This window comes from Urocitellus parryii, chromosome 11 (assembly GCF_045843805.1).
Source record: "Urocitellus parryii isolate mUroPar1 chromosome 11, mUroPar1.hap1, whole genome shotgun sequence".
Classification (NCBI taxonomy): domain Eukaryota; kingdom Metazoa; phylum Chordata; class Mammalia; order Rodentia; family Sciuridae; genus Urocitellus; species Urocitellus parryii.
Window position 1 is genome coordinate 95454358 of NC_135541.1, and position 26094 is coordinate 95480451.

At 37.6% G+C, this 26094-nt stretch overlaps 1 protein-coding gene across 1 annotated transcript in view; it reads left to right on the plus strand.

The window, feature by feature from the left end:
* LOC144249336 (solute carrier family 23 member 2-like) overlaps positions 1–26094 on the plus strand; it is a 90565-nt gene that overhangs the window by 21506 nt on the left and 42965 nt on the right. The gene's annotated exons all lie outside the window — the stretch shown is intronic.

Consider the following 26094-nt stretch of genomic DNA (forward strand, 5'->3'; position numbering starts at 1 on the left):
AGGAAGAGGCCTGGGTAGGGTAGGGACAGTGGTGGCTGTTTGCTGGAAGGTGACACTGAAAGCGCACTTTATTCCCCTTCACCAATATAGACCCAGTTGTCATAAGTCTCTCTTTGATCCTATCTGCTTTGCATTTTAAGGATGAGCTGCCACTAAAGGCTATCTTTGAAGATTCAATGCACACTAACGTTTGGTTGGAAGTCACCAAACCCAGCACTCCCTAGTCCCAAGTTATGGGAAAAGATCACACCTAGAAGGGTGCTGGCTGGAAATACCGCCACAACACAACAAAAACCAGGCACACGTCACTTATTTTTTTTATTTTTTGGTACTTGAACCCAGGACTTCCTTAGACTTGCTAAGGAAGCACTCAACAACTAAGTTACATCCCAGCCCTCTTAACATTTTTTTTTTTAAATTTTGAGACAGGGTCTCACTAAATTGCCCAGGCTGGGTTCGAACCTGTGATCCTCCTGCCTCAGCCTCCTGAATAGCTGGCGTTGAGCGTGCACCACCACACCCGTCTCACAACTCACTTTAATGAACACAGAAACATTGATCATTTATGTCTTCCTCAGATCCACTGGCCACAACTCTCACTGACTTGGGTGAACGAGATAAGATGTACATAACCCACATGTCAGAGGAGGCTACTTCCTGAAATACTGGACAACTGAGACACCCACCTGTCTGGGACCCATTGACCTTCCCTGGAAATATCATAAAAGGTTCTTCTGCCAGGTGCAGTGCCACACACCTGTAATCCCAGCAACTCAGGAGGCCGAGGCAGGATGATTGCAAGTTGGGACCAACCTGGGCAGCTTAGCAAGACCCTGTCTCAAAAGAAAGATAGAAAGGGCTGGGGGTGTAGCACCCCTGAGTTCAATCCCCAGTAGCAAAAACAACAACAATAACAACCCCAAACTCCCTTAGGTTAAGGGATAAGATTGAAGGTCAGAGCCGACCATCTTCCAACAGTGCCTGGTTCTTGTTAATAAAGCTGTTTCTCCATCACTCTGCCTCTGGATTATCCACTCTACTAGGTGGCAGGGAGCTACACCTTGAGTGGTGACAAAGCGAACAAGTTTTTTCTTCTCCAAAGAGACTAGAGCCTGCAGCCTCTCCATCAGTTTCCCACCCGGACCTCCCTTCAAGGCTGGTGTCCGGGAACCATGGAGAGCACACTGTTCCTCCTACACCTCCTCCCAGTTACTGTCCCTGTCCCATACAGCCCTGCATCCTGGTCTTATTTAAGTTGAGTTAAAGCAGGACAATACCCAGCAGGCCTGTATGGCTCTGTCACACATTATGTTCCCTGTTCTGCTCACAGTCTCCCCTTGGTCTCCTCACTGCTCTTCAGCCTCCCTCCAGGAGTGAACACAGGCCTGGACACCTGAGAGCCGTGGAGTAGTGGATATCAGGCTCCTTCCAGGACACCTGAGAGCCATGGAGTAGTGGACATCAGGCTCCTTCCAGTAGGGCAGAGGTTGCCAAGTCAGGAGGCCAGGTCCAGGAGTGGCAGACAGGAATGAAACCTCTGCCAGGCTAGCATGGGCTACAGGCTGCTAAGAAGTTGAGCTCAATTCTGCTGCCTGAGGGATTTCCAGAAAATTCCACTGTTTCCCTGGAGGACTCGGGGTTTTGCCCTCAGGTTTTGATAAGCACTGGGTCCTTCTAACAAGAAAAAGATCCAGGTCCTCTCCCAACCCCTCATTCCCCATCAAGAACGCTACCTTCCTTTGGCCAAACCCACTCCTCCAGAAGAAAGAAGGGCAGAAGTTTGGCTCTGGGGGTGGGGAAGGGAAATGTGATGCTGTTTCAGAGAACACTGCATTTCTATGAGGACCTCCTCAGCCTCCTCCCCTCCCACCATTGACTCATCTCTCCTCAGCATTGGATGGGGGAGTTGGCCTCTGTAATGCATTTTCTGAGGTTTAGTAATTTCTATTCTCCCATCAAAGTCCCTCAGGGAGGCGAGCAGGAGCAGTCTCCACCCCTCTTAGTGTTGATAGCTCAGTTGTCACTTAAAATATAATGGATAAGGGGCACAAGGAAGATTGCCACTTAAAATGAGGGGTTGAGAAGGTGACATGTGGGTTAAGTGTGATACACTGAGTCTCATGGACCCAAGTAATGATCCTGCTCCTAAGAACCCTCCTGCATGGCACCAGTGTCTCAGTTGCTCAGCTGCACCTGGAATGCTGCAGGAGCGGTGCTAGCCTGCTGGGCTTGAGGGCTGAGTGCTAAGTACATAAGGAAAGAGGAACATAACAGACAGCACCCCAGAAGATGATCCAGCTGAGCATACCTTTGAAATCATCTGGCACATAGAGTCACTGTGGCCTGGCAGGAACATGGGTCGGCAGAGCCATCCAGAGGTGGTCACGGCCTCTGAATTCCCTGCTGACATGCATGAGATCTCTGTGGATTTAGTCAGGGACCCTTGGCTGCAAATGAGAAAAGCTCAACTCAAAAAAGAGGGGATGGGATTTATTCATTCTTGTCACTGGGAAGGAAGGAACCTGGGAGAGGTCACAGAACCAGAGCAGGATCCTAAGAAGAATCAGGGCCTGAACCCTGAGACCTAAGTCTTCTCTCTCTCTCTCTCTCTCTCTCTCTCTCTCTCTCTCTCTCTCTCTCTCTCCATTCCTGCTCCACACACACCCTCTGTCCATCTCCCCTACTCCTTCTGCCTGCCTGTTGGCCTCATTCTCAATTACCCCAGCTGAGGGTGATGGTCACAAGACCCCAGGTGTGGAACTTCCCCTGTGACTGCAAAGACAGAAGAAAAAGCTGCCTTATGTTGGGCATGATGGCACTTGTGTATAATCCTGGCTACTCAAAAAGCTGAGGCAGGAGGATCCACAAGTTCAAAGCCAGCCTCAGCAACTTAGCAAGGCCCTAAGCAACTTAGTGAGACCCTGTCATAAAATATAAAAAGGGCTGGGGATGTGGCTCAGTGGGTAAGTGCCCCTGGGTTCAATCCCCAGTACCAAAAACAAATACCCCCTCCTCCCCCCGCAACAACAACAACAACAACCAAAAAACAAACAAACAAAACCCCCTGCCTTCTCCTTTGGCTTGAAACACAACAGAGGTGGGGGAGGGCTCTGCAAAGAGTTGGGTAGGTATAGAGTTTGAAGACTCCACCTTTCCTGTTCCTGTGATAGTTACTTAATGGTATAAAAAACACACTTTATACTCTTCAAATTCTGGAAGTTGGGAGTCTTATGTGGCTAAAATCAAGATATTTTAAGGCCTGCTTTCTTCTGGTGGTTCTAGGGGAGAAACATTTCCTGCCTTTTCCATCTTCTAGAAGGGGCCTATATTCCTTGGCTCATGGCCCCTTCCCTTATCTTCAGGGTGTAATGGTCTGATCTCAGCCTCCTTTGCCCTACCTCCTCTGACTTCTTTGCCTCCTTATATTTTATACTTGTGTTTACAGTTAGGGCCAATCTAGTTTACCTAGGATAATCTCTCCATCTTAAGATCACAAATTAGTCACTTGTGAAAAAATGTCTTTACTCTAAAGGTGACATTCACTGGTTTTGGTGGTCAGGACATGGACATTTTTGGGAGACCTTATTCAGCCTACTATAATCCTAATTAAAATCCTGTATTAGCTGCAGCCTTATTGCCAGAAGCCAAGCCAGGGAACCTGCATAAAATTCATTTTTTCTTTTATGAATCAATGCTTATATCTTATGCAGGCAGGTGGCCAAATCTGGCCAGCTGGAATCCAGACAGGGTCTCTGGCTTGGCTGGCAGGAAGTCTGTTCAGGCTGCTATAACAAAATACACTAACTGAGTGGCTTGTTAAACATCAGAAATATATTTCTCACTTTGCTGGAGACCTGTAAATCCAAGATCAAGGTTCTGACAAATTGGGTGCGTGAGGGCAGACTTCCTAATTGGTGACATATCCTCACCAATGTCATGTTGCAAAAGGTGAGATATCTCTCTAGATCCTCTTTTATGAGGACACTAGTCTCATTCATGAGATTCTGCTCATGACCTGATCACCTTGAAAAGGACCTACCTCCTAATCCTATCACCTTGGGGTTAGAAATTTTAACACAAATTTTGGACACAAACATTCAGATCATAGCATTTACTTTATAGTAATGATGACTGTTTCTTTAAGACCATGAGTCTGATCTGTATTTTTGGAGATTGACAGGATCTGTAAAGATTGTCCAAATCTTTACAGATCCGCTGGATTGACAACCAATTTTCTTGGGGTGAAGCTGTCAGTGCCCTCCCATAGTAGGTCTCCTGGTGATATAGTCACCTCCACACTTTTAAACACACCCACAGTCGACATTTTTCTTGCTTTCATGAGGATGACCTCCTTGCATTTACCTTTAGTTGATGCAAAGTTGTGTATTTTTTCTCATCACTTCCTGGTAAAGTTTCTGAACCAATTCTGCTCTTTTGAAAAAGTTTTTCATTCCCAATACAAATATTTTGTGCTGATTTTGCAATATATCTGATCTGTTTGTTCTTAGAAGATATTCTGCTGTCAGCCTACAAAAAAACTGATCAGATTATGGGATCAGTGGTCAGCCATTCCTCAAAATATTTTTCTCCTTGATGTCCAGTTAGAGAATACATTTGCACGAAATGTAGCCTTTGGAAAGTTGTTCTGGAAGCTGATCGATGACAAAAGTGAACACTTTGACTCTCACATCATCAGATTTTTCTACCATGTCCTTCTTTGCTGTTGTCCTCTGCCGTAGTCTGGCTGGGTTAAATAACCGAGAGATGACAAGCAACTTGAAGGTTGAATTGGGAACTACTTTATTGAGAGTGAACTCAGCAGGAACTGAGAAGTCAAAGTAGCAGGCACCCAAGGTAGCAGGAGCCGCTTCTTTGCCAGACTGCAGAGGTACATATACCCAACTAATTACACACAGCTTAACTTAATTGACATCATCTAGACACAGCAGTCAGTCATTCAGGAATTCTCATCATCTTAATGGCTCATTGGTGTTGGCTCAGAAACCACTCCTCCTAGCATACTGCCAGGCGCCATCTTAACTTGGTTGTGGCCCTCATCAGTCCTCCACACACTGACCCCCCTTCCCTGGGAATGTTAGTGCATCTGCTTCTGTCCTTCTCCAACCATCTTATCTGAACAGTTGGTGACTTGATGCTGACGGAGCCTCCCCTGGCCTCTCCTTCCTTCAAGGTTCACAATTATCTGGCCCTTCACTCATCTCCACTGTCCTCCTGGTGGTCATGTCTCACTTGGTGGCTTTGGGATTACCCACAGCTGTGCCCTCCACCATCCTCAGTTTCCAACAATTCCAACAATATTGTTTGTAGCTCACCCCTCTGAACATGCTATCTTCCCACCTCCCACTTGCCCTCTCTTCCCTCCTTGTCCAGGCTCAATTCCACGGTCAATCTTAAGAAAACACCTTCCTGTGCTCTTAATGCTCTTGGTCACTGCTCTCTTCATCACACCCTCTTGGTAAAACCTTAATACTGGTCAGAAACCATTTTTCACCCTCCCTGTTCTTGCATGCAGTGGCGCTGGAGAAAACACGCAACCCTGTTGGCCTTAGGCTCCTGACCGTGAACTTCACACGGGCCCTCCATGCTTCCTGCTTTCCCAAGTCTGTGGCTCTCTCTGTCTTTTAAAACTCTGCCTCTATCCTCATCCTGACTCTCAGCTTCCTATTTCACTGATAAATCCATAGGAAAGCCTCACAGAGAGTCCATGCAGACCTCTGCATCGCTCCCCCTGCCACATTCTGCACTCCTGTCCTCGGTGTCCCTCCTGAATGAACTCCCTGGTTCTTCTGGAAGCTCTCTCTCTCCTTCTGCTTCACAGCCTGTTCCCCGATTCCTACTCAAGGATTTCACTGCAGTGATCTCCCCTTTTGCATCATCAGATTTTCTCTTTCTTTTAATAATTTCTGACTTCATACACACCTGCTATTACTTCCAATTGTTTTTCAAGTCTGATTTCTTGTGAGTGTGTGGCATGGTGGCTTAGATATTACTTTAAGTGTAACAGAGTCAGATTTACAAAAAGCTGTAGTAACTCTGCTGCGAACCCAGGACCTGGGCTCACTGCTCTAGGGGACCCAGGTCACCTCTCAAATCATTCAAGAGCAGGCATGTCCTCCGTCCTGCCCCTTCTGCCCCTGTGGCCCTTTAAATCCTGTCCAATTAGGCGGTTTCATTTATTCTTTTCCTTAGGTTGATGCCTCTAGGTCTTCTGAGTGTTTCCAGTGTTTTCATTAAGTAGCTGCCAGCCAGGCTCAGCTTTCCAAGTCCATGTTCCTGTGCTTTATCCCTATTGTGTGCTGTCATAAGGGAGCCAACGCAGGACAAAGCAGGCCAGGAGAGCAGCGTCCTTCTGGGAAAGTTTCCCGGCTGTTGAGAGCCACAGCCGAGGGGGCCCCAGCAAACTTCCAGCTGCCAGCTGATGATTGGCTCACAGCAGCCCCAGCAAACTTCTAGGTGCCAGTTGATTGACTCCTCTGTGGTGATGCTCATTGGGCTGTTTCCCCGCCCTTTCAGACCATGGAGCTGCTCATTGGGGGACTGTTTTTGGCTCCGCCCATGCGACCCAGCCAATCTGCCTCAAGAGCAGGAGGGGTAGGGGAGGTGGAGAGGCTTGTGGGAAGCTGGTGGTGGCAGTTGGGCTCTGAGGGAATTCCTGAGGAGCTGTGTGGTGCGGTGTGTGTGTTCTAAAAATAAAGTTCGTTTCTTTTGACAAGTGGCTCCTGAATTGTGCCCAGCCAGACTGCGGCATTTGGTGGCAGGCAAGGGGAACGACTGAGGGTAAGTGATAAGGTAAACTTCTTGCTCCTGAGGGCAGGGCGAGAGGATGGGTAGCCATTTTAAGATTCTTCTTTTGTTTTGTTTTGCTTCTGTTTTAAGTTGCCTGGCCCTGGAGATGTGTAAGATGGAAGAAAAACCGCTCACATCTGAGGAAAAACTATTTGTGTTTGAGGAACAAATAGAGAGAAAGGACGGATGGACATTCCAGGAGGATAGAAAGGCTGATATAATGATTCTTTGTTGTTCCATTTTTGTTTCATTCTGTTTCGGTTTTGTTTGGCGTTATATTGTTGGGTTGCATTATAGTTATAGTAGAAATATGGGATCAGAAATTAGTAAAAAACAAACAGAAAGAGTGGTAAGTAAATTGTTAGAGGAAGGAGGTATCCCAGTAAAATCAAGAGCAGTGAGGGCATACGTTGATACAATACAAAATGTAGCCCATGGCTTTTTAAGGAGGAGTTGTTAAATATATCACAATGGAACCATCATGGTGAAGATTTAAAAAGAATAGAAAAGAAAAGCCCAGGGACTCTGCCAGTTGGCAGATTGCCATTGTGGACGTTGGTATCTTGTTTGCTTAGTCCAAAGCCTTCAGTTCAGACAATGGTAGAGGAAGGAGAAGACATAAAAATTCAAGTAAAAGAGAAGGTCTCTCCAACTAGTCAGACAGAGGAAAAAATTCAAATAAAAAAAAAGGTCTCTCGAGCTAATCAGAGGAAGAAACTTTAGATCAGAAAAAGCCATCAGGGGAAAAGTTACAACAGGAGACTGCTACTAACACCTTTCTATCACCAGAGGGCGTAAGTGTCCAACCAAGAGCGCCACCTCCATATGCTGGGAGGCCCCCAACACCCGTAGTTGATAGATGGGATCCTGAGACAGGACCTCAAATATTAACATGCTCTGTATTTGAGCAGGCAGGAGGGAAGCAAATTCACTATGCTTTAAATTTCAAAACAGTGAAGCAGCTAAAAGAGGCTTTAACAACCTATGGTCCTCAAGCACCCTTCACTCTAAGCATGGTCGAATCCATTACCACCTTGAACATGACGCCAGCAGATTGGGCTAATATGTGTAAAGCTGTGCAAAATGGAGGACAATACCTGTTATGGAAGGTTGCCAATGAGGAATTTTGCAAGGAGACAGCAAGGCGAAATGCAGCAGCTGGTTATCCTCAGAGAAATCTAGATATGTTGTTAGGAAAGGGACCTTATGAGGATCAGCCGCAACAAATTTCATATGATCCTGGTGTATATGCACAAATTGCTGCAGAGGTGGTTAGGGCATGGAAGACTTTTCAAGGACATGGAGGTTTACAAGGTCAATTATCTAAGGTAATACAAGGAGTTAATGAACCTTACACTGAATTTGTAGATAGGCTTATTCAAACAGCTACCAGAGTTTTTGGGAATACGGAACAAGCAATGCCATTAATAAAACAACTGGCTTATGAACAAGCAAATCGTTGGTGCAGAGAAGTCATTAGACCATGGAAACGTGAAGATTTAAACACACATATTAAATTATGTAGAGACATTAATGAACAAGGGCAAGTCGTGGCAGCTACAGTACAACATGTTTTAGATGCCAGGCCAAAAACATGGTACAATTGTGAACAAACAGGACATTTTAAAAGGAATTGCCCCATAGGAGGAGGGTTTAACAAAACTAGGTATCAAAGAGTAGAATACTGGGTATTTGCCCACGATGCCATAGAGGGAGACTTTGGGCTAATGAATGCCATTCTCAAACCACCATAGAGGGTACTCCATTATCAAAAAACGAACAAGGACCAGGTGTTTATCCATGATATTGTGGAGAAAGGCATTGGGCTCCATTGCCAAAAAATGGACGGGGGGGGGCAATGCTCCAGGGCACCAAAACACAAATATATGGAGCACTGGAGGAACCCAGCAACCCCATCAGGGTAGTGCCCAGGCACATTGTCCATTAAATCTCTCACTAGAAAAACTAGGGGAAACACAGGATTGGACATCTGTGCCTCTGCCAGAACAGTACTAACTCCAGAGATGGGAGTTCAAATCATTCCCACAGGGGTAAAAGGGCCTCTTCTCAAAGGAACAGTAGGCTTATTATTGGGATGCAGTTCTTCTACTCTAAAAGGACTTATGATAAGTCCTGGGGTAATTGATCCTGACTATGAAGGTGAAATAAAAATTATAGCCAGTTCTCCAAAGGGTATATCAGTAATTTCACCAGGAGATAGAATAGAACAGTTACTAATAATACCCAGCCTACATGATAAATTTTCCAGTCTTACTGTAGAAAGAGGTTCCAGGTGATTAGGCTCCACAGGTGTAGATTGGGCTATTCTGTCTTTAAATTTAGATTCTTGCCCCAGGCTAAAACTCAGTATTCAAGGACATGAATTTAATGGGCTACTGGATACAGGTGCAGAACTTAGCATCATTTCTCATCAAGAATGGCCAAAACATTGGCCATTACAACAAGCCACTCAAATGCTTCGAGGCCTAGGAGTGGCGACTAATCCCCATAGAAGTGCAATGGTATTAGATTGGAAGAATCCTGAAGGATGTGAAGGAACTATACAACCATATGTACTAGATCATCTTCCCGTAAATTTATGGGGATGAGATGTCCTAGATCAATTAGGACTAACATTAACAAATAACATCAATCCAAATGCGCCCACTATTATGGTTAGATAAGGTTTTAGGAAAAGAAAAAGATTAGGACAACAAGAACAAGGTATAGCAGCACCAATACAAATAAATCAAGGAACAGACAGAAATGGATTGGATTTTCAGAAGGGGTCACTGAGAGAATCAAAATTACTTGGAAATCAGAAAGACAAGTATGGGTTCCTCAGTGGCCCCTGACTAAAGAAAAGATACAAGCAGCCCACGACCTGGTCAAACAACAATTAGCGGAAGGACATATACAACCTTCTATATCTCCCCCATAATACTCCCATTTTTGTCACCAAAAAGAAATCTGGTAAATGGAGATTATTGCAAGATTTAAGAGCCATTAATAATGAGATGGTTATTATGGGACCTGCTCAATCGGGGATTCCTCAATTGTCTGCTTTGCCAAAAACCTGGTATGTTTTAGTTATAGATATTAAAGATTGTTTTTTTTCAATTCCAATTCATCCTGAGGATAATCCACGTTTTGCATTTACTATCCCTGCACTGAATCATGAAGGTCCTGATCAGAGATATGAATGGAAAGTACTCCCTCAAGGGATGGCTAACAGCCCAACTATGTGTCAAATTTATGTTTAGAAAGTAATCCAGCCACTTAGATATGAAAATCCTGAACTACAAATATTTCACCATATGGATAATGTATTATTAGCACACAAAGCTAAAAACACATTGCTAGAATGTTATGCCACACTTACAAACTTATTAAAAAATTATAATCCAGGGATAGCAATAGATAAAGTACAATTAAATTTCTAATTAATTATTTAGGAGTTCTATTATCCTCATCTATGGTCCGTCCACTGCTGAGGGCCATTACCAAGTAGGTATGATGCATCGTAATCCTTGCCAGTGTACCCCATGTTAAATGGACTTGCCTTGGAAATTTGCTGCGACCTTGCTTGTGTGCTTTAGTAAGATGACCCTGCTCAAGGTGATCAAGGGTGGATCCAGGTTTGAGGAAGTATCCTGCAGGTTTGAGGAAGTATCCCGGTCCTTGGGTTTAAGGCGTTTCCCGGTTTAAGAATATGGGTTTTAGGGAAGTTGAGGTTGAAGATTATTGCTGCTGGGATTAGGGTGTTCCTGCGGCTTGTTGAGTTCTAGTGAGATTAAAATGGGATTTGGAAAAAGCCTCGTGGAGTAGGATTTGGGATCGGACATATTGGAATTGCCCCTGAACGTGTGTGGAGGCTGGTGTGAGATCGGGAATAAATAATTGCTGTTTGAGTCTACAAAGCTGTGTGGTGGCTCGTGATTCTGTGCCAAGCCGAGACATTGGCACTTGGCTTCGGCATTTGGTGGCCCGTACGGGGAACGTCTGAAACTTGGAGGTGAGTAAATTGCTCGCCCCTGAGGGAAGGTGAGAGAATGGGTGACCATTTCAAAAAACAATGTGTTCTTGTTTTGATTTATTTCATTTTTGTTTCAAGTTGCCTGTCCCTAGAAATTTCTCAGGCAAACTGGGAAAAATGGTTGGCTCAAGGTTTGAAGTTTGTTAGCCCCGAGAAAGAGAAAATTGATACAGCGAATTTTTATTCAGTTTTCATTTCATTCACTTGCGGTTTTGTTTTGTGTTATCTTATTGGGTTGCGTTACCTTTATAGAAGATCAGAAATTAGTAAAAAAGAAACCGAAAAGTTGTTAAGTAAATTGTTAGAGATTCAGACCATGGAGAAAGACATTTTAGATCAAGGAAAAGAGAAGGTCTCTCAAGCTAGTCAGTGAGAGGAAGAAAATTTAAAGGAAAAGGGGTTATTAGGAAAAAGGCCACAACAAAAGGCTGTTACTAACTCCGTTTTATTACCAGAGGGCGTAATTCAACCAACAGCCCCGCCGATGGAGACAGCTGAGTGGCCCTCAAACCCCGTAGTTGATAGATGGGATCCTGAGACAGGACCTCAAAGATTAGCATGCCCTGTATTTGAACAGGTAGGAGGGCAGCGAATTCACCGTGCTTTAGAATTTAAAACAGTGAAGCAGTTAAAGGAGGCTGTAACAACCTATGGTCCTCAAGCCCCCTTCACGGTAAGCATGGTGGAGTCCATTACTAACTTGGACATGACGCCAGCAGATTGGGCTAGCATGTGTAAATCTGTGCTAAATGGAGGACAATATTTGTTATGGAAGGTTGCCAATGAGGAATTTTGCAGGGAGACAGCTAGACGAAATGCAGCAGCCGGTTACCCTCAAAGAAATCTAGAGATGCTGCTAGGAAAAGGAGATTATGAGGGTCAGCGGCAACAAATGGAATATGATCCTGCTGTATATGCACAGATTGCTGCAGACGCACTTAGGGCATGGAAGACTTTACAAGGACATGGAGATTTACAAGGTCAGCTATCTAAGGTAATACAGAGACCTAATAAACCTTACGCTGACTTTGTAGATAGGCTTATTCAAATGGCTGCCAAAATTTTTGGTGACACAGAACAAGCAATGCCATTAATAAAACAACTGGCTTATGACCAAGCAAATCGTTGCTGCAGAGAGGTTATTAGACCATGGAAACGTGAAGATTTAAACACATATATTAAATTATGTAGAGATGTTAATGAACAAGGGCAAGTCGTGGCAGCAGTACAACAGGCTTTAGATGCCAGGCCAAAAACATGCTATAATTGTGAACAAACAGGACATTTTAAAAGGAGTTGCCCCATAAGAGGAGGTTTTAACAAAACTAGAAATCAAAGGAATAGAATACCGGGTATTTGCCCACGATGCCGTAGAGGGAGACATTGGGCTAATGAATGCCGTTCTCAAACCACCATAGAAGGTACTCCCTTATCAAAAAACGGACAAGGATCAGGTATTTACCCAAGATATCGTGGAGAAAGGCATCAGGCTTCATTGCCAAAAAACGAACTGGGGGGCCCAATGCTCCGGGGCCCACAACCACAAATATACGGGGCAGTGGAGGAACCCAGCAACACCATCAGGGTGGTGCCCAGGACACATTGTCCATTAAATCCCTCATCAGACAAACCCGAGGGAGTGCAGGGTTGGACATCTGCGCCTCTGCCAGAGCAGTATTAACTCCAGAGATGGGAGTTCAAATCATTCCTACAGGAATAAAAGGACCTCTTCCCCAAGGAACAGTAGGCTTATTATTGGGACGTAGTTCATCTACATTAAAAGGACTTATGATAAGTCCTGGGGTAATTGATCCTGATTATGTAGGTGAAATAAAAATTATAGCTAGTTCTCCAGGAGGTATATCAGTAATTTCACCTGGAGATAGAATAGCACAGTTGTTAATATTACCCAGCCTACATAATAAGTTCTCTAGTCTTAATGTAGAAAGAGGTTCCAGGGGATTAGGCTCCACAGGTGTAGATTGGGCTATGCTGTCTTTAAATTTAGATTCTCGCCCAATGCTAAAACTAAATATTCAGGGTCGTGAGTTTAATGGCCTGCTGGACACAGGTGCTGACCTTAGCATCATATCTCTTCAATAATGGCCAAAACATTGGCCATTACAACAAGCCACTCAAACGCTTCGAGGCCTAGGAGTGGCGACTAATCCCCATAGAAGTGCTATGGTATTAGATTGGAAGGATCCTGAAGGATGTGAAGGAACTATACAGCCATATGTTTTGGATCACCTTCCTATTAATTTATGGGGACAAGATGTCCTAGATCAACTAGGTTTGATGTTAACAAATAACATCAATCCTAATGCGCCCACTACTAGGGCTAGACAAGGTATCAGGAAAGAAAAAAGATTAGGAAAACAAGAACAAGGTATAGCAGCACCAATTCAAATAGATCAAGGGACAGACAGACATGGGTTGGATTTTCAGAAAGGGCCACTGAGACAATTAAAATTACTTGGAAATCAGAAAGACCAGTGTGGGTTCCTCAGTGGCCCCTGACTAAAGAAAAGATACAAGTAGCCCATGATCTGGTCAAACAACAATTAGCGGAAGGACATTTACAACCTTCCATATCTCTGCATAATACTCCCATTTTTGTTATCAAAAAGAAATCGGGTAAATGGAGATTATTACAAGATTTAAGAGCAATTAATAATGAGATGGTTATTATGGGACCTGCTCAATCAGGGATTCCTCAATTGTCTGCTTTACCAAAAACGTGGCATGTTTTAGCTATAAACATTAAAGATTGCTTTTTTTCGATTCCAATTCATCCCGAGGATAATCCACGTTTTGCATTTACTATCCCTGCATTAAATCATGAAGGTCCTGATGAGAGATATGAGTGGAAAGTACTCCCTCAAGGTATGGCTAACAGTCCGACTATGTGTCAAATATATGTTAATAAAGCAATCCAGCCACTTAGAAATCAAAATCCTGAACTAAAAATATTTCACTATATGGATGATGTATTATTAGCACATAAAGATAAAAACACATTGCTGGAATGTTATGCCACACTTAAAAACTTGTTAAAAAATTATAATCTAGAGATAGGAATAGATAAGGTACAATTAAATTTTCCAATTAATTATTTAGGAGTTCTATTATCCTCAACCATGGTCCGTCCACCTAAAATTCAAATACGAGTAGATCAACTCAAATCACTTAATGACTTTCAAAAGTTGTTGGGAGATATAAATTGGATAAGGCCTTATCTAGGCATACCAACAGGAGAGTTGGGACCTTTATTTGATATTCTAAAAGGTCCATCAGATCCAAATTCACCCCGAATGTTAACTCCTAAAGCTAGAAAGGCATTAAAAATTATTGAAACATATATGGAAAATATGCATTTAGATAGAATTGATATAAGTTTGCCTTTATTATTTATTGTTCTGTGTAAAAGTGGAAATTGTGCACTAGCTTATGTAGATAAGCTGCCACTTGAAAGTGAGTCACATTCTAGGCTTAGCTAAATATGCTATTAGAACAATATAAAAAATATCTTAGAAATAAAAAAGAATATCATTTGAAACTTCACAATTGTTTAAATGGTAATAAAAGATCTTAGGAATACATAAGCAAGGCATCAAACTATAATGATGCAACATTTCTGGTGCAGCAGGCTCTTCTATTTCCAGGACTTCATTCCTAGTTTAGAGGGCATTAGCCTTGTGTTTAAATTATGTCATCACATCTTAACCTCTGAATGCTGCAGGCAGCCCCTTGAGATGATCCAGAGCCATCATAGAGGAGGTAGCAGAGGGCATGCCAAGGTAAGGTATATGTAATCAGCTGGATATTTTATACAAAAAGTGTGTGCATTTATATAGTGATGACAATTTTTCAAACCATAGGTATTCTGAATTACTACTGATAACAGAGGACTTTAACCTAGTTACCCTTACTGACTGTCTATGCAGCTTAGACTGTCTTATTTCATAGTTGAAACTTATAAAAAATATGCTTTTAAGCCTAAAAGCAATGATTGACTTGGAGATGATTGTTTAAAATGTAAGATGATTTTTATAAACCTTGAAGACCTATTCTAACTGCAATTTGTAAATAAAGAACACAGAATGTGTGGAAGGTATAATATATTGAATTCCTAGTGATTATTTTGAATTACTAGTAAAAGGAATAATATGATATCCAAATACAGAAAGAACTAGTGATGCCCAACACTCCAAATGCAAGAAATACATGTATTTGTATAACATAGAATGTTGTTTCCTAATCAGGGAGCCTTTATACTTTACTTTGTTTGATTTTTATTTAGCTATTCACTTCTTTATTAGTAAAATGTAATGTATTAAGAAACTCTTCCACTACTAAATGTAATGCCCTAGGAAATAGACTCCAAAAATACACTGACCTTGTCATAATATAAAATGTTCACTTCAAAACTATTCAACTCAAATCAGAACTGCACTTGCAATGTCACAGTGCTACCAATAGGAATTTTAGGTGACTGTCACTTTAAAAGTAGCCATCAACTCTGACAACATCAGAAAGTTGCAAACTACAATGATGAAACACAAATACACACTTCTTAAAATGGCTAAAATCTGATGTAGATGAACAAGAATTCCCATTCACTGCTATTAGACATGCAAAATGGTTCAGCCATTTTGGAAGAGAGTTCAGCAGTGTCTTACAAAGCTAAACATAGATTTCCCATACAATTCAGTGATCACATTCCTAAATATTTATTCACATGAATGGAAAAATGCATGTCCATGCAAAAACCTGCACACCAATATTTACAGCAGCTTTATTTTTAATTGTCAAAATAAGTAGAAACCAAAATGAACTTCAATAGTTGAATATATAAACAAATGGTGGTGTATTCATATAATGTAATATAATTGTGTGATAAAAAGAAATGTGTTATTATGATACAAAAAGACATGGTGGGAAGTTACATGCATGTAGTGAAATGATAAAACTATTCTAAGGAAGGTGCTTACTGTATAATTTCAATTATATGTCATTCTAGATAAGACAAAACTATATAGAAACTAATGGGATTAGTGTTTCTCAGGGGCTTAAGGGGAATGAGGATTTCATAAATAGTGCAGGGCATTTATAGGTCAATGAAGCTAAACAGCATGACAATGTAATATGACTTTATGCACTTTTCAAAACCCATTGACTTTACAAAATAAAGGGTTTACAAATACCTATACAAAATTAAACTATGTGCATTGATTAATAATTTTAAATAAAATTTAGTCCAGCCATTGAAACTAATGTCCCACACTAATGTTCAATGTTAATATTAAGGAAACTGTGTGAAAAGAGGTTATATGAGAATTTTTGATATTTTCTGTGTAAGTTTTCTAAAGAAAGTCTATTAAAATATTTGAGTAAAAACTACATTGATATAGTCTTTATTATTTATTCAATGATGAAATTTCTCAATTGAATTATAGATTTTATATAGACTTATAACTATATAGGTATTTATAATATTCATATATAATGTATTGTATAAACATCTATACATATTAATACAAATTATTTATTGTACATGAGATTCTTATAACTTATGAGTTGTAATGGAATGGAACATTGAAAAATCACCCACACAATATCCTCCTAAAATTTATTACAATTGTTCTTACTAGCAGAACACTAGTTAGAATCATTAATGCTAAGAATGACATATTACAAAATGCAAAAGTAATGTTCTACTAAAATAATTGCATTAATTTTTTTCATCTAATTTTTGAAATTGTCCAGGTATTTCTAAACATACTCTTGTTAATCTGGATTAAAATTTATATTTAATTTATATTAAAAGTTTAATGTAGTACATCTTGTTTTGGAGTGACATCTCATTTATGATAAGATCTATCTCTAAGTGTCTTCTTTGATGTCCTTTAAGAGAACCCCACCCCTTCTTTTCCCCCTTGTAATGGCTTCTTAGTTTTTATTCTCTGTTATATTTTTTGGTTGATCATTAATAGTGTAAAAGACAAATTGTGCATTTTAAAGCTTCTTCCTTAGGCAATAATACTGGTGGCTCTTCTGCTCTGTAGATTATTCATATTTTGTTGGAGCATATGGTAGATACTCAGGGTATGTTGGCCTCCACCTGTCATTATAAGCTAGCAATTTCAACTGAATCAGGTTTTGTTGCTACCCTCTTATTATGCAGTTGATACCTGTCTAGCACAGGGAGGATTCTGTTGTTTTGCTGTCTCACAATTTTTTCAAGATGGACGATGTTATTTCAATGAATTGTTGGCAAGAGAGACATATACTTCTCATAAGTGCCCTAGCAAATTCTCTATCAGCATTAGGTCTTTTCTGAGTCTCTGATTGGTCTACACCACAAAAGATCAAACACCTTCCTCACCTCAGGTGTCCCTTGATATGTTCATATTAATTGATAAGATAGTTAATATTACTCAATTTTCTAGCAGCACTTGGATTGTAATTGGAAGAGGGACAAATAAATTCATTCCAGGTCTAACTAATAAGAATACAAAATGAAAATGATTGTGTATATATAATCTATTTTTGCTGGACAGTTTATTTTGGCATCGAAGTAATTATATTTAAAATACTGTACTTGCATATATTCTGTTGTTTATTTTTAAAGAACAGGTGGACTTGAAATTAATTGCAAATGATGAAAATAGATGTTGTTATTTTCCATATAAGTATGCTTATATATTACTTTTGAGTTAGGGGAAAGAACTAAAGTTTAAGTATATTTTGGTAAAATTATTGCTGTACAGTTTACATAATGTGGGGAAATATGAATGTTAATAAACTATAGTAGAATTGGACATTTCCTACAAATAGGTTTTTTTGCCATTTTTCACATGCACATTAAATAATTTCAAATGTTGATAATCTGTATGAGAAAAGTTATAGATGGGGCTGATGAAAGTACAAGCAGGAGATTCAACTAGCAGAAGACTTCTTAACATGAAGAGCTATAGTAATACAAGAGATAAATACCTTCTCTAAGGTAGTGAACTCATGGTATAATTAAGTGACCTAAACTGTATGCTAGAATTACACCAATTCCAGATGTAAACATAGAACCTGCTTTCTCAACTAGATTCTCAAGCAGTGTTTGATTGATATTAATAATTGTTAAGACTTATTAGGGTGTATTTGATAAGGGGTATTATTGTCATATTGATGATAAGGGCATTAAGACATAGATTTATTATATGATTTACTCAAGTATACACAAATACCAAAAGTCAGAGACTAATATTCATACTCAGGTGAGTCAAATTCCAGGGTCAAAAGTTTTTGCTGTTAAACTAGGTAGAAAAAGAAAAAGAAAAAAGGAAGTAAAGGGGTTTTGCAAGTTTGAGATTGACTTTTAGTGATATTTACAAATACCTATTAAATTTGAAATTGCATTATGTGAGAGATATAATTGAATAACACCCTATTTCAGTGACTAGTAGACTAATAATGATGCTTTAAAAACTCACGTAATTTAGTTATGGTTATAATCCCAATTTTACAGATAAATATATTGGTTTGCTTATCTATATTATCTCACAGTGATGACAACTTTATATACAATGAAATAATTTATCAGGCTTAAAAAGTACCTTATAACAAGATATCTAAAAACTTACTCTAGTGTGCTAAGTTGACATAGTAACTTATATATCAACCAGTATAATAAAAAAGTAAATACTAAATGCTCTAATTCACAGTTCACTGTATATCACTTTAACTCTTTCACTTTCAGCCTGTCTCACTATTACCCTCTTTCTCTCTTGTTACTGGAGACTATGCTTCTTAAAAACTAAAGTCATTTTCAAGTATCAAGACACCAGATTTCATATTTCCAAGTGTCATAGTTTTTATATTGTAGACATACTCAAAAGGTGATACTTTAGAAAGCAAGATTTTCATTATTAATCTTGAAAGTACATATCTTAGTTGATCTTTATAATATGGAAAGTGATTAATGTTATATCACTTATTACCATTTTATGTTTAGAAAAAACTTGCATTGTAATTAGGTTAAATTTGAGGGAGAGGTATCATGGGTTCTAACACCTCTTGAGCCACATCCCCAGCCCCAATTGTAGCTTAATGTTTAAGAACAGGATATGAAGATAAAATACATGGATCATTCTATTCTTAAAACTTTATTATAAATACTGTTATACTATATTAAATATACTTATATTAAGTATACTTTTATACTTATATTAAATACTTTTATACTTATATTAAAAGACCCTTTGTGAGGAAATTGTTTTATTTTGACAGACAATATTTTAACATACTTATTCAGTATAAGAAATTAAAATTTTTTAAGTAATTGACTCTTCAAATTCTTTTTTTTTTGTACCAGGAATTGAACCTAGGGGCATTTTACATCTGAACCACATCCCAGTCCTTTTTTTTTTCTTCCTGAGACAGGGTCTTGCTAAATCGTTTAGGGCCTTCCTAAGTTTCTGAGGCTGGCTTTGAAATTGTGATCCTCCTGCCTCAGCTTCCAAGCTGCTAGAAATATAGGCATGCACCACTTCTCATTGCATTTTTAAAGAAAACTCAAAGTGTTGGAAAATCTTCTTTATTAAATATTAATTGTATTCAAGGAGGTTATCAATACACATAGAAACATATAAACTGAGTATCTGCTGATTAAGTACAGCATTAGTTCCCTTAAGATATGATTGTAGCATTAAAATTATATTATTTAATAGACATTCCAGAGAATTATTTAAACATCTTAATGAAGAGATATCTGACATAATTGCATGATGGTATTTGACAATAATTTTTTTCTTTTTTTTCTTTGGTTCTTTTTAGTTTATTATTATTTATATTGTGTAAATGACATAAAGTATAGTATTGATTTTGCTACCTAATTTATAATATGATGACAAATAAATTTGGTAAATTATAATTATTTGTGTCATTTTATTTGAATTTTATTTGAATGTATTTTTACACATAGAAGTGGATGAATGAAAAATGGATAATTTTCTCTAGGTTTACTCTTATATCATGATGCTTTTTAGGCTTTACAAAGTGTTTTTTACATGAAAAATATCACTTCTTCAAATGATTCAGTTGTGATAGACCTATGTATTTACTTAAATTGATGGAAACTATTTGTAGAGGTCACAGATATTACTTTAAAAAATGTATATTAATCCTACCATATCTCAATTTCAGGCATAACTCTTATTGCTCATAAAATATTTAATTAGGCCAACATCAATAATGTACTCAATCATATCAGACTAGGTTAATGGCTCCTACTTCGAAAATGATTAAAATGAACAAATGAATGGTTTGAGCAAAGGTTTAAATAACACACCCTTTTCAAATACAGTAATGAGACAAAAACCAACAGTTTATTTCCTCTAAAACTAATCTGTTTTCAAAATTCTGTTCATTTTCTCAATTTGCTATGATACATGAAAAACAAAAAAAAAGTGTTGGTCTGGGTGATGGATCTATCTATTATTTTGAAATTTGTCACCATCCTAATGTTATCATAGTGCTTATTCATAAATATTTGTGGCTAAAGTGTGAAACATATATGACATAGCATAAATTTTGAGTATGCAGAAAAGTAAACTAGGTGTTAGCATTGAACCCTCTTTGCTATTTGAGATTGAATTCCTGAGCAATGGTGTGTTTAATTATGAATGTAATAGACTTAACCTACTCTTGAGATTGACAGAAGAGTAGCAATAAAATTTTATTAAGCACTATAAAACTAAGAGTATGACCTCTGTGCAACATGAACAAATGTCCAGTGTGTGAAAAACAAGACTATTGAAAAGTAAATTAGCTGAGATGATGATAGCACATTCACTGTAGAGGAAATACAAGATAAAGTCCTGGTTTCAGAATGTATTCTAGCTTTGTGAAAGAAAATACTCTGAGGCAAAGAATTGTGTGGTAGGCATGTTTAAAAAAAGAAAGTGAAATTGTATAGTCAGGTGAAATGTAGAACTAGATAACAAAATATAGTTAGCTTATGAGATAAACTCAGGTTAATACAGCGAACTTAATGTTCTATATTGTTTAAGATTGAGAAAATTTGTCATAATCAATTTAGATGTTCAGTGGGTTAAGAGAACATTGTGATTAAATAATTAAGTAAATAATTAACATTAATCATATCATCAGATAGTATAACTAAAATTAGAAAATATATTATTTGTTAGAAGTAAATTGTCAAAAATCTATTTTTATTAATATATATATTTTTTAAAAGATGAAATAGACCCAATGGTATTTTACTCCTTTCAGGAACTTTTGTTTATTTATTTTGCTTTTTAAGACAGGGGCTAAGTTGCTGAGGCTGGCTTAAACTTGCAATCCTCTTACCTTAGTCTCCCTGGTTCCTGAGACTCCAGGATTGTACCACCATGCCTAGCAAGGCATATTTCTTAATTCATAAAATTTTTACAATTTTGGAGATTTTTATTCTGTGAAAGAAAATGTAGAGGAATCCAATGTATCCATAGCTATCATAGAAGAGATTTTCTTAAGTATATTCACCATCCAATCTTCACCTCTTGGTCCTCTTTCTGAGTGTCCTGTGAAAGGTCACTCTGTGGATATTGACATAGCAGCCATATGCCCACCTTGATATCTCTCAGTTGAAGAATCTCATTCCTTACATGATTGTAGGAATCAGAAGCACAGTTTTAGTATTTCTTATTTAAAGTTTGGGAATCAGAAGAGCTTTTACATATTTCATTTTGTAATCTATGGGAAAATTTGTGTTTTTTGATAGTAGAAAGAATAATAGTATTGCCATACAATCCCCTTTTTCTAAATAAGCTTAATTTTATTATGAAAATCTAGCATGCATTATTTAAAGAAATATCATAAAATTTACTTCTCAGGTTTAAAAAATATTATGTTCTTATTGCTTCAAGACTTTTGCCCATGATTTAAGACTTTCATGTGTATTTTCAAGAAATTAATCTAAATAATCTAATTTTAAAAAATTGAGCAAAACTTTTAAAAGTCTGAAATTCATTAGGGGATATTTTATGTTGATTTTTAATACTTTGGAGATTTAATTTAATTTTTACTTTATAAGATGTCTAAGTTGTCTGTGTACTTATGTCTATCTTCCTAGTATTCATATACTTGTAAATTTTTAAAGAATATCATGGAGACAAAATTAAATGATGTAAAATTTCAGTTCTAACAATTCAAACTCATCTTGTTCCATCATTAAAAAAAGCTTTGTTAATTGATGCTTAAAATTATTCTAATGCCATACATTTAATTCATAGTTAATTCATGCTTTCTGTTTTACTTATATAATTGATTATTTATAACTCTTCAAGATGTTTAAAACATTTCATGTCAATGACCTTGTATTCTAAAGAATAGAGCCATCATTTGTGCTCAAAAATTATATTTTAATTTCATGAAAATAGCTTATATTTAATTGAATTAAGACATCAATAAAATATGTAAGATTAAAATCTCAGTAGTTTTTAGAATTTCTCATAGAAGAAAATTGATATATGTGCATATCCATGTTTATTGCAGCATGAATCACAGAAGTCAATTTATGGAACCAAGCTAGGTATCCATCAATAGAAGAATGAAAAACAATAATGTTTCCCATACATATTCCATGAAGTTGTATTCAGCCACAAAGATTAATGACATGCAATTAGCAGAAAAAAAAATGGATGGAATAGGGAAAGCATCATGTTAAGTGAAATAAGCTGGCTCAGAAATGCAAGGATCACATATTTTCTCTCATATGTGGAATACAGATAGAAAAAAAAAGTGTATGTGCTGGGGAACCAGTAGAGTAGAGGAATAGGATCAAAGGGTGGGGAAATAGTAAGGAATTAAATTGGTCAAATTATGTATTGTGCATGTGCAAAATGCCACAAGGAAACCCACTCTTCTTTATATGGTTATACACCAATAAAAATATTTTAATAAAGAAATTTACCCATTCAGATAGAAGAATAGACTTATACCACCCTGCAGGTAACACATGAACATGTAATCAGAGAGACGTTTGTAGTTTTAAAAAGACAACAAATTAGATGAAGCAGGAAAATGTTCTCTCTCTCTCTCTCTCTCTCTCTCTCTCTCTCTCTCTTTTCTACATAAAATTTGATTTTTTTAAAAATATTTCAATATCATTTGTTCATATTTGATTCTAAATAACAAAGATTTCTGGAGGTTTTATTTAATGAATGATCTTTCCTAGAATTCTAGATATTGTTCAGTGAAAAACAATAGACACTGTATATCTTTTAAGCTTGATAGATTTTGTTCTTAAAACATTTCTTGAATACTCATCAGAAAAGTAAGATAAAGTGACTAAAGTTATACTACTTATCACTTAGGTATGAGCCCAACTGATTAGAGGTTAATTTCCAAAGAACTATCATTCATAAATTATTTTTGTGAAGTGGTACTTCTTTATTACTAAAAGCACTAATTACTCATCTGAAAGTAATAATACTTTGCATCTGTGAAGTACTTTATGCTCTTCAAAGTGATTTTGCATGCATTATCTCATTTGGTCCTGAATGAGGGAGTCTGTTCATTAAGCTGTCCAAATGGAGTGGGGAAATCAGAGTACTCAGTCATAACTAATGTCCCCTCAATCCAAGGTGAATATATAAGTGGTGGAGTTCTATCTATAATAAGGAAATAAAAAATCGACATCCTCTGTTTTATTCGAATAAAAGTTATGGGAATGGGCCCACTGCCCTCTCAAGGGCCTTTTCCTGATCCTTTCTTCCCATGTTAGTTACTGTCAGAACAAAACTCACATAGTTAATTACAATAGATCAGATCCATTATTCTTCATTTTATTCTTAATTAAGTATTGAGAGGCAAACACACAACATAGTGAAATTGATTATTTAAATCTAAAGCCTTTAATGAAGCCTAATTCCCAACCCAGTAGAAAAAAAGGACTATAATCATTGAACATTTTCATAGATCATAAGCTAATTAATTATTGAAGTATTTTCTGTAATGCTAAGTAGTAATTTGAGTTTTTTTTTATGTTGCTAAGAAAAACTCTTCTACCTGAAATATGGATTTCATTTTAAATATGCATCAAATATACTGCCTTATGTAAAGATTTGGTACATGGTTAATCATGCTGACCAATATTTCAATCTCTGGTTTATTGTAACAAATAGTGTGGCAAAATCTCAACAACATGTAAGGGCTCTGTACTTGACTGAAGGATAATGTGTCTCTTGGGTCCTTTTGAATAAAATGAAGTAAAATCTCAGCCAAAAACATTATGCAATTAAAGGTCTTAAAGTAAGTTATTGATTGAACTTCCTCAGGCTCAATTCATTCAAACCAATATGCAAATCTTCTATTTTTGTATCTTTGACAGCTTCATATTAAATAACATTGGGAAACATTGTAGTTAGATTTTGTTTCAGTTTTCTTTATTGGCCTTGCAATAAAGCAATGTGAAGACCTAGTTTCTCCAACAACACTTTTGATTGTTTGTAACAATTTAACTGTTATTTCTCATTAGCCATTATTTCTTATTTTCTTAGCTGTGATTTAGAGCAATACCATAAGTATTGATCTTCAGATACAGTTCAGTTCCTTTCCACTGCAAACTGACCTCTGTAAGTACTCCTTTCACAGGGCCCCAGGGGTGTCAGAGGTTTTGGAGGTCATTGATTCCATTATATCTATTTGTTGAATAAGTCCTTCACTCCTCCCCTCACCTCCATCCTGCTACCAAAGCATTAATTCGCTGTAATCTGGAAAATTATAGCAGAAATATTATTAGGCTTTGATCATTCTTTACAAAGTCTAGATTAAAATTAGAATTTGGGGGATGGTGCAAAATAATGAATAGTTTGATTTTTTTTCTCCACAAAGAAAAGGTATTGACTAAATCCCTATCATTTTATCTATTTTACCAAGACAAAAATGATACCTGGAATGCAATATCACTCTCAAGTCATATAATAGCTATTTCCGCATGATTGTTTCCAATCAGGAATCATGCAAGCAAAGCCAGAAAATCCTCTACACAACTAGGGAAATCCAGCAACAAAAATAAAGTTGCCATGTGAATCATCAGAAGAGAAAAGATCCCAGTGTGCTTTTCATCAGTCTGGATCAGTGCTTTGTGGATTCAGGAACATACAATAAAACTAAAACAGTTGGAGAGAATAGAGTCCCCGCTAAACAGGAATGAAATCAGCCTGATGCTTTCCTTCCTCTGCCCTCACATATGCCTGTGCCTTCATAGTCTTCCTTGGAATTGACCAGATGATTGACACTCAAGGATATGACTCTTTGCTATCTCAGTCAGTCCTTATACTTCTACATTCCTTTCTCAATTTGGATGGCATATACAGAATTTGCATTTAAAGACAACTATTTATAAATATATTAGCTACAGTACAATTACTACCATGTGACAAGCAGTGTGGTATTCACTTTGACTGCATTATAGTCAATCCAAAGAGTCCCACAAAAGAGATATTAATAATTTATCTTGAATAATGGTGGCTCACAGTAATTAATGAAAAGGAAGAAGTTAACTAGCTAGGAAATAGTGACAATAGAACTAAAGTCCAGATTTATTTCACTTGATTGGGTTTGCTGTTTGCTATATTTGTACTATATTACCTAGAAGCTTAAAGATTTTTAATGTAAACACATCTGGCCAACGTATGTGTAAAACAACCATTTTTTAAGGGGCTGCCATCTCTAAAACTATGAAAGCATATATTTTGTCATTGATACTGAGATATTTAGTAGAATCAACAATATTATGTGACACTTAATGTGTGTGTGTGCTTGCGTGTTTCTATGAGACAGAGAACTTACTGCTACAGCTTTTTTGGGGGGTTTTATTGATAAGGTCTTATCTGTATGATTTCTTATAAATCACTTTGTTATATTTCATCTGTTCATGCTGTATTGATCTTTAATGAGATCTGACTACATACTTCCAAAATGAAGAAATTTTAAATGATTTAAATTTTAAATTTTAAATGACTTTAAATGATCAAGATATAATAACAATAAAGAGCCAATTTTTACAAGTATAGAATATTTCACATAATTCTAAATATTACAGAATGAATTACATATCTGAAAATGTGATTTACTGAAATCATGTAGAAAAGTGCATGGTGAAGAGTTATAAAAGCTTTAACCTATGCTAACTTTAATGTAGTTTACACACACACACACACACACACACAAAACCTATAATAGAACAA